The sequence below is a fragment of the Periplaneta americana genome, chromosome 11, assembly GCF_040183065.1.
Source record: "Periplaneta americana isolate PAMFEO1 chromosome 11, P.americana_PAMFEO1_priV1, whole genome shotgun sequence".
Lineage (NCBI taxonomy): Eukaryota > Metazoa > Arthropoda > Insecta > Blattodea > Blattidae > Periplaneta > Periplaneta americana.
The window spans coordinates 119,387,408-119,404,633 of NC_091127.1; the positions used below are offsets into that span (position 1 = coordinate 119,387,408).

At 36.4% G+C, this 17,226-nt stretch overlaps 1 protein-coding gene across 2 annotated transcripts in view; it reads left to right on the top strand.

The window, feature by feature from the left end:
- LOC138709287 (ras-related and estrogen-regulated growth inhibitor) overlaps window positions 1–17,226 on the top strand; it is a 343,718-nt gene that overhangs the window by 221,137 nt on the left and 105,355 nt on the right. The window contains exon 1 of one of the 2 annotated variants that reach the window (XM_069839948.1): window positions 5,323–5,388. The exons of the other annotated variant lie outside the window; for it this stretch is intronic. The gene's annotated coding sequence lies outside the window, so the exon portion shown is untranslated. Of the gene's footprint in view, window positions 1–5,322; window positions 5,389–17,226 lie in introns of those variants that run through there. 2 annotated transcript variants of the gene reach the window in all.

Consider the following 17,226-nt stretch of genomic DNA (forward strand, 5'->3'; position numbering starts at 1 on the left):
TTCGCTTGCTCTGTTGAAGCCATGTTCGCTACAACATATGTTTGTGAAAAATTATTTTCGAATGAAAATAGTAAAAACCAAATTTAGATCACGACTGACAGACAAATACCTTCATGATCAACTATGGCTGGCAGTAAGTGACATAATTCCTGATTTTGAAACTCTGTCGCAGAGACATTCTGAAGACAGTTAATTTTAGGTTGTGATAATTTGTCCTATGTTTTATTATTCATTTCTTTCTTCTTTACACGTATTAAACATTAGTTTGTAACCTTATACTGTATAAAATTATATTTAAGTGCTTGACGTAAGGAAAATGAAAATCCATTAATAAGTCAGACAATTGCTTCACTTCCTCTTCGGGTGTCCGTCTCCCTTCGTAGGTGCTATGCACGTTGCAGGTTACACAGTGGCTCGGCGCACGATCGCATTTTCGTCACGGCTGCCCTAAGAGGTAGAGCAGAAGGATGCATTACTATGAATGGATGTGACATTGAGCACTTTCTATAGCGATTGTGAACAAGTGCTCATTGCTCTTAAAGTATGAGTTTTAGGACTCATGTTTGTTATACATTTTTCTTGTTTTGGTGCATACTATCTCCACTCAAAATATGGAATACATTTCTTTGACACTCTGTATAAATTGAACGGAATGGTCTGGGTAAAGTTTGGTGTACAAACAGTGTAGTCTCCAGCCGAACAGAATTCCTTCGATGTATGATCTGCTCAAGGTGACGAAATCCACAAACGGGCAGAATTCTTTCAACGAAATTCTCAGGACAATGTGACATGGACAAATGAAGTCTGGACGAAATGTTCTCCAACAGAACAAAAGAACTTAAAAGCCACGGGTTTAGTTCAGGTCTGACTAGTTGTACTAGTGACTTGAAGCTGTTTTCGGGCATGAGTTGTAATCCCTCTCAGACTAATTACTGATTTGGGTTTTGACGTGAATAATCCCCATTAAATTAGTGAAATGGTTTAGTGAAAACAAGCAGAAAATTCTATCATTATGCAACGAAATATATGTTAATAGCCTGAAAACTTTACGGAGACAGTGTTGCTGCCAATATCGAAAAAAAAAAAAAATGAAGCCAAGAAATGTAACGAGTTCAGGACTATCAGCCTGATATTGCGCTCAGCGAAGGTTCTCTTGCCAATAATGAATCAGCGTTTTTATTCTAAGATGGAAGGAGATTTGAAAGAAGGGCAGTTTGGCTTCACGAAGAGAAAAGGAACGAGAGATGTAATTGGACTGCTACGAACAATCGGCGAAAGATACCTAGAGAAGAATAAAGAAGTATATATCGTATTTGCGGACCTAGAAAAGGCATTTGATAGAGTGGACTGGAGTAAACTGATGGGAATCCTGAAGAAAATTGGTGTAGATTAGAAATGAAGAAGACTGTTCTGTAACCTTTATATGAAACGAGTCAAAGTCAGGATATGAGAAAAAAATATCAGAAGGAAGTGAGATAGGAATAGAAATACGACAAGAATGCCTTTCACCATCTACACTGTTGAACACCTACTTCAGTGATGTCAAAGCAAGCGCATTTTTCTGACCTTGATGTCGTGCGCGGGTAGCAAGCGCAAAGTATGGAAAGAGGAAGGTTTGTGTATATGAATAAGCAGCCTGTGGCATTAAGAAAAGAGTGATGCACAAACTTCAACGTGAAATTTTATGTCGTTATTTTTATATGGCTGCTTTCTGTCTGATATTATCTATATTGTCTGTAAAACAAAAGTACTGACACTGATTTCTTAATATTGCACTTGTGTTTTAAATCTTAATAACATAATAGAGAATTAAGAAGGCATATTCACTTAAATTCCATAGTAGTATAATATTATACTGTATTAAGTGGATGAAACACATCATTCATAAAGAAAGTGATATTCCAAAGAAAGAGATTGAGTATGACACGATAAGTTGGAATTTATGTTGATGGTATCTTTAGCCTTACAAAACTAATCAAGAAACTAATCAAAACAATATTATAGTGCAAAGCAAAGTTACCTAGGTACTGTATCTGTTTTAAGTGTAACTAATATTGCATAACAAAACTCTTATCGCATTATGATTTTAAGGTGATATTTGTGAGCAACTTCCAATCATCAGAATATTAAATTATTTTCTCGAAATCTGCTGAAGCTATAGAGCTGACATTTTTACAACACATGGTCACGTATCTTTTGCTTATGATCCTAACAGTAGTTGCTTTGTTAATTCATTTCCTTACAAACAATTTCCATGCGAATATTTTCAAAATTTTCAATACATTATCTTCAGTAATACGTGTATACGGTATATTAGATTTACGAAAACATTCTGTAAGGCTACTAAATAAATAGGCCTATATCTGAAAATTTCACTTTTCTGTAAGAAAAGTTGAGAAAATATTTCTTTTCAATAAAAAAAATCAAACTTGTGAAAAATGAGCATTAAAATTAAAACTTACATTCTTATAATGCACTTATACTTCTCAGGCAAATCTAAAAATTAACATGGATACAGTTTTAATAAGTTCTCTTCCTTTTATCTATTGAATCAGTGCTGGCCATCCCTGAATGTAGCTCGACCAAGCGGCATATAATATCGCTATCGTCTGTCTATTTCCTTTCCGCTGTAAAGCGCTCAGGCTCTCCTGAACTCTAAAGCGCGCGCTTGCTCCTATAGGCATCAATTGACATGCCTGATCTACTTGGAGGGTTTAGTGAATAACTATTTTCAGAACATGGGAGGGGTGATGGTAGGAGGATGAATAAAGTGTATAGGATTTCCTGATTATATGGCGTTAGCAGAAGAGGAGATGATACTGAGGGTTAAATGTTATGTTTTATTTAACGACGCTCGCAACTGCAAAGGTTATATCAGCGTCGCCGGATGTGCCGGAATTTTGTCCCGCAGGAATTCTTTTACATGCCAGTATATCTACTGACATGAGCCTGTCGCATTTAAGCACACTTAAATGCCATCGACCTGGCCCGGGATCGAACCCGCAACCTTGGGCATAGAAGGCCAGCGCTATACCAACTCGCCAACCAGGTCGACGATACTGAGAGATATGCTACTGCAGCTAATGACAGCTGTGAGCAGTATGAGATGAAGATAAATGCAAACAAGACGAAGACCATGGTTATCGGAAGAAAAAATAAAGAAGGCAAACGTGCGAATTCGAAACGAGGCAGCAGAAGAAGTGGACAGCTTCAAATTTTTGGAGTGTATTATAAACAGTAACATGAGCTAGTGCCAAGAATTGAAAAGGAGATTACCAATGGCAAAGGAAGCTTTTAATAGAAAAAGGAGCATCTTCTGCAGACCTCTGGAAAAAAGAACTAAGGAAGAGACTAGTGAATGCTTTATATGGAGTGTAGCATATTATGGGACAGAAACATGGACATTAGGACGAAATGAAAAGAAACGACTAGAAGCCTTTGAAATGTGGATATGGGAAAGATATGGAGCATGTCAAATGGACAGACAGAATAGGAAATGAAACTATTTTGGAAAGAGTGGGTAAAGAAAGAATGATATTGAAACTGATGAATATTTCAGGGCGAATGCTACGTGTCGTCTCATAAATATACCACATCACTATCATCAAGGCCGCCGATACCAGATAAATTCAGAATTGGTATAATGCCTTTAAATAACAGGTTGGAACAGAACAAAATGATTTTTGAGAACCGACTTTAAACAAAGGTGAAGCACCGCTTAGAACAGGAGGCGGATTCAGAAAGCAGCGCCTGCTATTCCGAAGCTGCTGTCGGACGTTGGTTCGATCCTCACTTGGGCACATTACCTCATTGTTCTTTTTCTGAAGTTTTTCACATCATTAAGGTAAATGTCAGACAATCTACGGCGAATCTTCGGCCTCATCTTGCCAATCATCAATTCCATCGACATTAACCCGTAATTGGTGAGGTGGTGACTGTGAGTACCCTAGCCATTGTAGGAAAAAAGCCTGCTCCAGGTGGATGTGCGGAGATATTTTTTTCTTTTTCATTGCTTATTAAGCTGCCTGCTTCCATAATTTTGAAGAAAACCTAGTTAAAACAAATAAAAGTACTTGATTATATAAATTAAAAATTCAGTTTGATTATCTGAGTGCTACGATACAAGTTTCTAATTTGGGGTAAGTGCAATCCCCACCTCACCAGTTACGTGACTAGAAAAATAACTCACCACTTACGGGTTAAGTAACTCATTAGTTGATAGAACGTTGTGAAGTAACCGAATAAAAACAACAAAGTTTATAGGCTGTCAGGGGTCTCTTAATGGTTAGGAGAGACGCTTGGTTACAAGGGACTCCATGCCAAAACTTGCAGCATGGAATTTAAAAAACGGAGAAACTGACAAGCAAACATTCTGATAGGGGCAGATAAAGAAGTTAAATGTTTTTCTTCCACCATGTTAATAATATCAAAAGTAATGCTTATACAAATTTTGACCACTCGACCTCAATTACGAGGCCGTAAAAAAATAAGTTCGCCAGAGGCCGTTAACAGAAAGAAAATTAATTTCATTGGAAACATTTATTGGAACATAGGCAGCAATTGTTGAGCTATTTTTCAACATATTCCCCGCTGGAATTGAGACATTTGTCATATCATGGGATCGACAGAGAGATGCAGAAAGCTATCAAACGCTGGTTCCGATCCCAGGATGCTTACTTCTACGACACTAGGATACAAAAATTGATCCCTTGGTATGACGAATGTCTCAATTCCAGTGGGGGATATGTTGACAAATAGCACAGCAATGCTGTATCTGTTCCAATAAATTTTTCCATGCAATTGCGTTTTTTTCTGTAAACGGCCAAAGGGAAAATCACTTTCTGGACGGCCTCGTAATTGCAGTCAAGTGCCCAAAATTTGTATAAGCACTTCTTTTGACATTATCAACATGGTGGTAGAAAAAAAATTTAACTTTTTTTATCTGCCCCAGTCAGAATGTTTGCTTGTGAGACCATCGATTACTTCAAATTAATCTGTAGATCTCATTCAGAGGAAAGCGGCTTGTAAGTTTGTTGGTAGAATTTTGTAACACTCTGTACATTTGTCTACTAAAATTTTCAACCTCGGAAATTGTATCTTTCAAGGCATATCATGTTGATAGGAGGAAGTGTAATGACCACGAATGGTAAGGGAATAAAAAAGACAGACAAAATCTTAACCTGCCTCTCTCAAGAAGGTGGGACGACTGAGGAGAGACCCGGGCACGGCGCCCCGCAGAGTGGCTGCGGCGTGACCTTGTCGTATGAGTCACAGTCGAGGCGGAGTGCGGTGTATTTCGATCGGCGAGGCGCAGTCTGCGATGAGAGTGACGGACGGCGGGAAGGAGTTCCGGGGACTGCTTTCGTCCGCGACAGAAACTACGACGAGGTAACGGACATTTCGGACTTGGACCTCTAAATGTAAATAATAATTATTATAAAAATAATATTAATAATCATTATAAATAATAATAATATAATACCGAAAAGGAATAGATAATTTGATTTCTTTCCCCTTTCAGGTAATTATAAATCTGCGAAGGAAATTCAACAATATTATCGGCCACCATTCTTAAAAAATTTCCTGGGTTAATTTTGCACAGTTGAAAAAATCTAAAACAGTAATTAATAATACTCGTAATTGCTCTCTCCTCTGTGAAGAAATTCCAGCTTCTATATTATCAGTAAATTAATATTGATTTTTTTTCAGGTTCAAAATATTTATAAATGCGGAAAAATTTTCTGCATCTGAAATAAGTTGTGTAATAGGTAGGCCTACTTTAATTTCTTCGTTTTCTTCTTTCTCAGGTATTAGGCCCAATGGGCTGGCCTGTTCCATCCTCATGTGAAAGTTTCTTGCATTCTTGTTTACGGCCTTCCTACACTTCTATATCCTATTTGAATAATATTTTAGGTAGGCGTTCTTCGTTCATTCTTATTATGCGGTCATACCAATTGATTTTTTGTGTTTAAACTAATATATATATAGTTCTTTGCTCTGTCTATGTTTTTCTTTTGATCTAACAAGCAAACGTTCTAATGGCCGCAGATAAAAAAAGTTAAATTTTTTTCTTCCACCATGTTAAAAATGTCAAAAGAAGTGCTTATACAAATTTTGACCACTCGACCGCAATTACAAGGCCGTCCAGAAAGTGATTTTCCCTGGGGCCATTTATAGAAAAAAGCACAATTGCATGGAAATATTTGTTGAAACAGATACAGCAATTGTTGCGCTATTTGTCAACAAATCCCCCCCTAGAATTGAGACATTTGTCATACCATGAGATCAGTTTTTGTGTCGTAGAAGTCAGCCACCTGAGATCGGAACCAGCGTTTGACTGCGTTTTCACCTCTCTCTGTCGATCCCATGATATGGGAAAGGTCTCAATTCCGATGGAAAAATATGTTGAAAAATAGCTCAACAATTTCTGTGTCTGTTCCAATAAATTTGTTTAATGAAATTGTGTTTTTTTCTGTTAACGGCCCCTGGCGAACTTATTTTTTTACGGCTCTCGTAATTGCGGTCGAGTGGCCAAAATTTGTATACGCACTTCTTTTGACATTTATAACACGGTGGAAGGGAAAAAAAATTAACGTTTGCTTGTAAGAGGATAAATCCAGGTACAGATCTCAAGAACCTCATTTCAGCGGATTCTGTTTTTCTTTCATCAGCTTTATTCGAAACCCAATTCTCCTATCCATAGATTGCCATTGGCACTGCCATTACTTTGTAAAATTTAATTTCCGTTGTTTTTGGTATCTTGTTTTTAAATGTTCTTATTACCACATTAATTTGTCTAAATTTCAATTATATATATATATAATATATATATATATATATATATATATATATATATATATATATATATATATATATACTTCATTACAGTACGACCAATTAAAACCTAGATAATTAAAACTAGATAGGCCTACTTGTTAAATTTTTTTCATTGTTTATAACTATTTTACATCGCTTGTGATCCTCCCCTTAAATATCATTGCTCTTGTTTTAGCAGTTGAAATCTTGAAATGACATATCTCCATTATAATAGGTAGGTACTTTATAATTTCAAAACTAACAAGATAGGGGCAGATAAAAAAGTTATTTTCTTTTTCTTTCACCATGTTAGTAATGTCAAAAGAAGTGCTCATACAAATTTTGGCCAATCGATCGCAATTGCGAGACCGCAAAAAAATAAGTTCGCAAGGGGCTGTTAACAGAAAGAAAACACAATTTATTAGGAGCAATTTATTGGAACAGACACAGCAACTGTTGAGCTTTTTCCAACATATTCTCCACCGGAATTGAGACATTTGTCATATCATGGAATCGACAGAGAGGTGCAGACGGCTGTCAAACACTGGTTATGATACCAGGCGGCTGATTTCTACAACACAAGATACAAAAATTGATCCCATGGTATCTCAAATGTCTCAATTCCAGTGGGTATATGTTCACAAATAGCGCAACAATTGCTGTATCTGTTTCCTTAAATATTTCCATGCAATTGTGATTTTTTTCTGTAAACGGCTCCAGAGAAAATCTTGGTTTTAGACGGTCTCATAATTGCGATCGAGTCGCCAAAATGTATAATAAGCACTTCCTTTGACATTATTGACATGGTAGAAGAAAAAAAACGTTAATTTTTTTACCTGCCTCCATCAGAATGTTTGCTTGTAAGTTGATTATCATGATATTGAAATTTTATGAAATAATTTTCTAATTTTTATATAGGCCTGTTATGATTAGTAAGTCTGCTACCGTGATATTTTTATTCTAAACATAATATTATTAAAGGCGGTTTCACTTTTATATATGAATCTTTATTTAAGATAAGTTTACTGCAGCCATCGGCGTAGCTGAGTCGGCTAAGGCGTTTGCCTGCCGATCCGGAGTTCCCCTCGGGCATGGGTTCGATTCCCGCTTAGGCTGATTACCTGGTTGGTTTTTTCCGAGGTTTTCCCTAACCGTAAGGCAAATGTCAGGTAATCTATGACTAATCCTCGGCCTCATCTCGTCAAATATCATCTCGCTATTATCAATTCTATCGACGCTATATAACCTCTTAGTTGATACAGCGTCGTTAAATAACCAAGTTAAAAACTAAGTTTATTGCTTGTCTGCAACACCTAGAAATGTGTAATAGTAATTATGAAACACCCTGAATAAATAAGCGATGTCATCATACGTCTGATGCGCTTAGTAACACTTTAATTATTTATGGTGTTACGAATCATATTTGCATTTAAATTTTGTTTTGCCTCTTATGAAGGGGCTATGGAATTGCATATCTTGGCAATGTTAAATTATGTCTTGCATTTGGACCTTTTTTTCAGAAACAAATGAAGCTACACAGTTCATTGTTTTACAGCACGTGAATACAAAACTTTACTTTATGCTGAAACAGTAGTTTTTCTTTAATTTATTTTCCTCGTAAGAAATAATATTTAGTGCATTCGTATATTTTTCTTCGAAGATTTTTTGTACATTACCTCCTTTGATTTCTTCAAAAATTGTCAATTTACAAAAACATTGCTTCAGTAGATGTAGAAAATCAGAATAAACAATTCCTGAAAATTTCAAACTTCTAGATTAAAGAGAACCTGAAAAGAGATTCGTTTTGTACAGAATGTCTAAACTTGCTGGAAAAAAGCGTTAAATAAGACATAGGCTATACATACGAGTACTATGAAATAATACTCAGAAAAACGAAAAGTTAACATGAATATAATTTTAGAATAATGATATGTGATGTGACATTTATAGACAAAAAATTAAAGATAAATACTGAAAAAATAAGACATTCATTTATACATGTGTTCTGCTCAAGGCCAGGTCTTTCACTGCAAACGCAGCATTCTCCAGTCTTTCCTATTTTCTGCCTTTCTCTTTGTCTCCTCATATGACCCACATATCTTAATGTCGTCTATCATCTGATATCTTCTTCTGCCCCGAACTCTTCTCTCGTTCACATTCCTTCCAGTGCATCCTTTAGAATGCAGTTTCTTCTCAGTGACCCAGCCAATATAGTCTACAGCTTTCTTCCTAAACTCGGTAAATTTATGAAGGATTAGAGTAAAAATTAAAACGTATAGACCACTTCTCGGAAAATATAAAATGGACGCAATTTGAATATAATCTTATGTGATATATAATTTTAAACCAGGAATGTCGAATAATAGGCCTATATTGGAAAAAAAGTTTAAGCTTTTGACCCAAAATCTAATTCTGTCCCATCTTAAAAACTGATATATTTACATGCAAAATTTAATGAGCATGCAAATTAGAAGAAACGTTTCATTTTCTGTGTAGCGGAAAATATTTTTATAGTGTTAAGAAGTGTGTTACTCGGTATATTTTTTTAATTGTAGGATTTAGAGGTTCACAAACACTAATTTTTGTAAATTTACATAAAATAGTGTAACCCATATTTTAATTTGTTTTGATATTTTGCTAATTATAAAATCGGATTTATGAATCTTACACGAATATTTAATGTATCTGTATTCTTACTTGGTGGTGACATTATAAGTATTACTTAATAACTGTCGATATTGTGGAATTACTAATTCTGCGTTTGTTTTTACGAGCCGGAAGAGGAAGAAGTCGTAGAAATATGTTCTATTATTGACGTTTTGCCGCTCTCTCAACGAAGTCTTTTTTTTTTAACGGAGCTGCTCAGTTACTCAAAGTTCACTTTTGCAGAACTGCAATACCATCTCTTTCTACATGAGAGAGAGAGAGTGCCTTCGGGCAATAAGGAAGTAATATGGCACAATAACAACTGGGGAACTAGAAAAAAATTGAAATGAAAAATAGAAATACGACAAAAAACAGCTATTATTATTATTATTTTTAAGCTGGCATTAGCAATGCAGTAGTTCGTCATTCTTGACATCCGCATATTGTGTTTTAAAGCACAATGAACTCCGTGCTTAGTATTTAATTGTGATTTTCATTTTTATGCAATGTACCATTCTATAGAAATGTACAAGAGGAAAATTAATTTATACTTAATGAATGAATAAATGAATGAACGGCTGAATAAATAAGTAGAAAAATAAATATACAAATATGAAAATAAATAGACCATAAACAAGCAAATAGACAAATGAACAAATAATTATACAAATAAACAAGTAGACAAATAAATAAACGAATAAATAATAAACAAAGAAACAAATAAATAGAAGGTTAGACAAATAAATAAACAAATAGGTAAATGAATAAATAAACAAATAAGTAAATCGTTGTATCCACGCAGGTTTTTTTACAAAGCAAACAGAATTCCTATATATCGATTGATCCCGCATCCTTATCGGGGTTATTCCTAGCCATTATGAAGTTTTTTTCTATTTGATATTTCATGGCTGTACTGCGAAACTCCTCTGACGTGACATGAGATTTGTTAGTGAAGAATCATTCTTATTCAAACCCACAGTAGATATTAAATATGAGCAACTTACTTACAAATGACTTTAAAGGAACCTGCAGGTTCATTGCCGCCCTCACATAAGCCCGCCATCGGTCCCTATCCTGTGCAAGAGTAATCCAGTCTCTATCATCACACCCCACCTCTCTCAAATCCATTATAATATTATCCTCCCATCTACGTCTCGGCCTCCCTAAAGGTCTTTTTCCCTCTGGCCTCACACCTAACACTCTGTATGCATTTCTGGATTAGCCCATACGTGCTACATGCCATACCCATCTAAAAGGTCTGGATTTAATGTTCCTATGTCAGGTGAAGAATAAAATTCGTGCAGTTCTGTGTTGTGTAACTTTCTCCATTCTCTTGTAACTTCATCCCTCTTAGCCCCTTATTCTCAAACACCTTTAACCTATCTTCCTCTCTCAAAGTGAGAGTCCAAGTTTCACAACCATAAAGAACAACCGGTAGCATAACTGTTTTATAAATTCTAACTTTCAGTTTTTTTGGCAGAAGACTGGATGACAAAAGCTTCTCAACCGCATAATAACAGGCATTTCCCATATTTATTCTGCGTTTAATTTCCTCCCGAATATAATTTATATTTGTTACTGTTGTTCCCAGATATTTGAATTTTTCCACCTCTTGAAAGAATAAATTTCCAATTTGTATATTTCCATTTCGTACAATATTCTCGTCACGGGATATAATCATATCACTTGTCTTTTCGGGATTTACTTCCAAACCTACCTTTTTACTTGCTTCAAGTAAAATTCCCGTATTTTCCCTAATCGTTTATGGATTTTCTCCTAACATATTCACGTCATCCGCATAGACAAGCAGCTGATGTAACCCGTTCGATTCCAAACCCTCTCTGTTATCCTGGACTTCCCTAATGGCATACTCTAGAGCAGGCCTGCACAAGGTTTGCGCTCTCCGAGCCGGCTCACAGCTCATGAGTGGAATGCGGATATTAGCTGCGCTCTGTATAAGGGTGGACTGGAAGAAGGGGTGATCTCATACAAAATAAACACAAAAGGAAGTACTATTACGAGTGCTTATGGAATGAATTCCCGTTCAGTGTTTGCAAAACTATCTTGGACTATTATTAATTAATAAAGAAATATTTATTTCACAGAAGTAATAGAAATTTTATAGTTACTTAAATGTACAATATCATTTTGTTATATTTTTATTTATCAGTACATCAAAACGAGGTTTTATGCTGTTGGCAGCTGAAAGGAACAGTAGCCTACTGATCATAATGAAACATCAGTTACAGTTGTTCGATGTCTGCCTTTATTAAAGTTGATTATAGAAAACTGTCGCTCACAAATATAAATGTTGAGCCAAACATAGCAATCATTTTCACAGCCAGCCTGTGTAGCCGTGGATATTATTGCTAATGTTTAGTCTTGTAAAACTAAACCAGGCTAGTAGTATTATTATAAACTATCTTTAGCCCTTAGGTCATATTGAAGATCAATAAGTTCGAGCTGCAAATCGTTAAATGTTAAATGTTTAATGTTATGTTCCGTCTCCATACTGTACTGTTGCAGTAGGTAAGCAACGTGAAACAGTTACTGAGAATAGGCCTACACACTGCACTCCACTAGATAACTGAATGGTCGTTTCCCTCTCCTCTACCTATAGCAAGTGTATGTCATTCTGACGTATCTTCCTCTCCGTTTCGGCGAGCGGTAAACACCGCTCTCCCGCTCTGAAGGAGCGCACGCTCTCGTTGAGCGCTGTTTGTGCAGGCCTGCTCTAGAGCAAAGTTAAAAAGTAAAGGTGATAGTACATCTCCTTGCTTTAGCCCACAGTGAATTGGAAACGCATCTGACAGAAACTGACCTATACGGACTGTGCTGTACGTTTCACTGAGACACATTTTAATTAATCGAACTAGTTTCTTTGGAATACGAAATTCAATAAGAATATCATACAAAACTTTTCTCTTAACCGAGTCTTATGCCTTTTTGAAATCTATGAATAACTGATGCACTCTAACCTTATACTCCCATTATCTCTCGAATACAAAATATCTGATCAATATTTCATCTATTACGCCTAAAACCACACTGATGATCCCCAATAATTTCATCTACGTATAGAGTTAATCTTCTCAAAAGAATATTGGACAACATTTTGTACGACGTCAACAAAAATGGTATTACTCCAAAAGACTACAGTTAGTCTTGATATAATAATAATAATAATAATAATAATAATAATAATAATGATAATGATAATGATAATGATAATGATAATGATAATAATAACAATAATAATAGTAATAATAATAATAATAATAATAATAATAATGAAGTTTATGATTTAAAGCTTACTGCAATTATAGAAGTAATTTTAGTAGAGGTGAACCTGAAGCTCAGTCTAAATACCGGTAGATAGAATTGGTGAGGAAAGAGAGGCAACTAGTGGTATAACAAGTATATATTTGCTTCTGTGCCCTAGGGCTGTGATGACGTGTTTATATTTAATACTCCCACAAAGCTTTATCTGTGTTTATGTTTGTTCCATGAAACATATTCAAGTTTAAAGTGGGGATTCGTATCGGATCCATGTACGCCTCATTTACAGCGAATCGACGCAAGCGCTTCGCCAAAGGGGTTAAAATTAGTTTGCCTATGAAGGAACGGATATTTTCGTACAACCAAATTATTACATAACAGAGTAGTAGGGCTATTTCGTACATTCTCACTTCTGTATTAGCGAAAGAGAAGCACGATATAGTGCTGGAAATACCTCTTCAATTTGAAACCCCCATTATTTGAGATAGTGGGTAGTCGAAGTGCACAGCATTGTAGTCATTGGTCCGCATTCCAACTACAGTTTGTCTTTCGTGTATATTCAGCATCGCGTTTATTTATGTCACGCGAATCCCATCGATAAATGTTAAAATATGGGAACAGATAAAACGTCGCGCCGGTAGGAGTGTGAAAAGCTGCGAAGAGGATTACATAACATTTATAGAGAATATTTTGATGCAAAAATATCTGTTTCTAGATTTACAAGTAAGCAAAAGGTATCGCCACTATATTTGTGACGCGATTCTAATTTTTCAGGCTTAAGCTTGACGGAAAACTAGCTGAGTCAGGAGAGTGCTGGATTATGAAGATCGCAGACCCAAGTTCAAATCTCGGTTAATAATATCGAAAGAAGTACTTATACAGATTTTGGCCATTCGTCAGCAATTACAAGGCCTTCCAGAAAGCGATATTCCCTGGGGACGTTTACAGAAAAAAAGCATAATTGCATAGAAAGATTTATTGAACCAGATACAACAATTGTTGCGCTATTTGTCAACATATATCTCACTGGAATTTAGTAATTTGTCATATCATGGGGTCAATTTTAGTATCCTTGTGTCGTAGAAGTCAGCCACCTGGGATCGGAACCAGCATTTGACAGCCGTCTGCACCTCTCTGTCGATCCCATATATGACAAATGCCTCATTTCCGGTGGGGAATATGTTGAAAAGTAGCTTAACAATTGCTGTGTCTGTTCCAATAAATTTCTCCAATGAAATTGTGTTTTCTTTCTGTTAACGGCCAATGGCGAACTTATTTTTTAAGGCCCTCGTAATCGAGGTTGAGCGCTCAAAATGTATATATAAGCACTTCTTTTGACATTATTAACATGGAAGAAAGAAAAACTTTATATCCCCACTAGAATGTTTGCTTGTGAGTTCTCCTGTTTTTCCTCGTCGTTCCACCAACATTCTAAGTGGTGTTCCTTAGCCGGAATGTGGCAGTTGCCATATTTTATCGTCAGTGGGAACATTTATTGGACCACGCCTGAGCGTTAATACCTCAATTGAGGTACTGCAGGCCACCCCTTAACTTCCCACTCCACATATCCCGGCAGAAACAGTTACAGGCCGATTATTTAGTCCTGACAGCTCAGTGACGCCAAAGAGGGGAAGTAATCGGAGGAGTGGGGAGAGTTCCGGAGTAGAGATAAGGGCGAGCGGTCGGTAAAGGCATGCAGTACAGCGATATTTTACTACTTAATTAACTTATTATTCCCAGGACATGAATTTTACCAGCAATCGAAAAGTATTGGGAATAAATTTGAATAAGAAACAAAAAAGAGTTTCCTTTCCAGGCAGGATTCGAATCACGATAGTCTTAGTTACCAGTCTATCGTGCTCTGGAGTGAACAAGGCTCTGAAATCAGCTAGAGTAAACGCAAGAAGAGCTTGCCTCGGAAGCTGCGCGAACTTTCGGAAACGTTCGGGTGCACTCGACCTCGCTTCGATTCGATTGGCAAACTGTCGTCAGTTCTCAGTCGTCTGCTGGCTTGATGTTTCGAGTGAGATTTATCACAGCGCATGTAACGGAACCTAAACCTTCTTGCAGAGTAACTAATAACATAACATTGTTGAAAATACAGAAGCACGAATTCTTTTACATATAAAATCACTGAATGAAATTACAAAGATGTTGTAAGAAATACGTGATCGTGTAATAATAGATATTTGACATTGTAATAAAATACTAATAACTAATACTATGTGATTTTATTAAAATGTTCCGATAACTAGCGTTGCACTATGGTCGATTTCTTTTAATCTGTATATACTCCTTACGTTACGAGCGGATCCTGTTTTGTTTTTCAAACATTTATGAACGTTATAAATAATTCCCTGTCCACACCTGTGGAATAACGGTCAGCGCGTCTGGCCGCGAAACCAGGTGGCCCGGGTTCGAATCCCGGTCGGGGCAAGTTAACTGGTTGAGGTTTTTTCCGGGGTTTTCCCTCAACCCAATACGAGCAAATGCTGGGTAACTTTCGGTGCTGGACCCCGGACTCATTTCACCGGCATTATCACCTTCATTTCATTCAGACGCTAAATAACCTAGATGTTGATAAAGCGTCGTAAAATAACCCAATAAAATAAATAAAAAATAATTCCCTAGTTTGACTGTGTAACGTTTTATTAGCACTTCCTAATTTAGAGCCAGTGGGGGGCATTGTTAAGTACATAGAATGTTATACAGTACTCAGTTATTTTACAAACACACTTTGAACTCTATAAAAATCCTGATATGAGGGATAAAACGCAGAATATGTAACGCATACGCTGGCTTCTACCCGCTCTGCACAATACATTACACGATACGAACAGCTCAAGACCGCGCTTTCAAATGCGCCCTGTAATCAGCATTACGTGATTCATAGCAGCCCTGTAACGAGCATGACGGCACGAGGACGGAATATCGTTCTCTGCGCATCAGTCAAATGGGCAAGCTTTCTTTGCGCTTCCTCTACAAGAGTCGGTACGGTTTTTTTTTTTTTTTTTTTTTGCGACTACTGTACATAATCGAACCGAAGTTTAGTGACATCCACAGCACAAGACAAGTCATGCAGAAGGAAAGTTTAAAATTTGTAGCTGTCAATATTAGCCTGTCGTTTGTTATTGTCTGATCGATGTTGCAAGTGGAAGACATCCGATTACTCCCAAATCGAAGGCAGCAGTAGAAGTACTGTAGTGGGGCCTGTCCGGTCCGGCAAGCACGGCTGCCGCCCTTCTCATCATTGGTCAATCAAGTAAATTAGTGTGGATTGTAAGTCGAGAACGAGATCCGTTTTGGCGTCACTACAACTTCTCCCCCCCCCCCCTTGTATTGCTTGTTCTCCTCCGCAGTCTCTGGTCACAAATTAGTAAGAAGAAACTGCGGCCACAGACCGCAGAATGTTTTTACTGCTTGTTGTCTCGGCATTGATCATAATTCCGCTGATCCAGAATCAAGGAGCTCTCGTATAATTATATACAAAACAAGCTGCTTCTTATCGCAATAGACGGTGTAATGTGTCATTATACACTTCATGCGGTGACTAAAATAACTACTGATTTGCATCAAGACGTTGCAAATAAATTGTGAAGGATCATATTGCTGCAAATTCTTTTATTTTTGTACGTGCTTAGTTTTATATTGCGTTGGAAGAATTAGATCAATCCCAGTTTTCATAACTTACTTTCCTTTTCTCTTAATACACAAGCAGTTGGATAGCGACAAGAGTTCGAGAAAGAAAAAGAATAAGAAATACAAGGAAATCCAAATGAGTTCTTGACATGTTTATACAGGGACATCATTTTTTTTTTACTTCAATATTTATTATATCTGAGTTTTTTAATGTACAGTTTCCCTAGAAAAGGATGAGACGATTGAATATTCCTAAGTCTCAGATGTAAGACACTGCGCATGATCAGAGACCAGAGCACTGATACACAAGATAACGAATATTGAGTTACTTAAATTCAGATTATTTGGTTTCTTACTAGCATCGTTCCGAAATTCACTTCAAAAACTGCAAAAATATGATAATATTACGTAAATAAAAGATAAATATATACATAAATCGTGTAGTTAAATCGACAATGGACCTTCATGACTAGATCGACACTCCGCACAGAAAGGAAAGCTTTCGTGTCTTTTCCATAGCTCAGACTCTAAGACTTCTGCGTCTCGTGTAGAAGAGTGCGAGTTTGATTCCTAGTCTACACAACGATTTTTTTTTTTTTGTTTAAATGACTTTGAAATATTGTTTTACAAGTTTTAAGTGTTAATGATCACAGACAATACAAAATTACAAGTTATAATATTGTAAACGTTAATCTAATGAATGCATTTATACATACACACATACAATGTAAATGCATATATATTAAAAACTAACAATTAAAATGAAATTAAAAAATATTCCTAAGCCACACAGACAAACTTTTACAAAGGTTTAGAATCCTTAGGCTATGTCATTTGTTGAGTAGT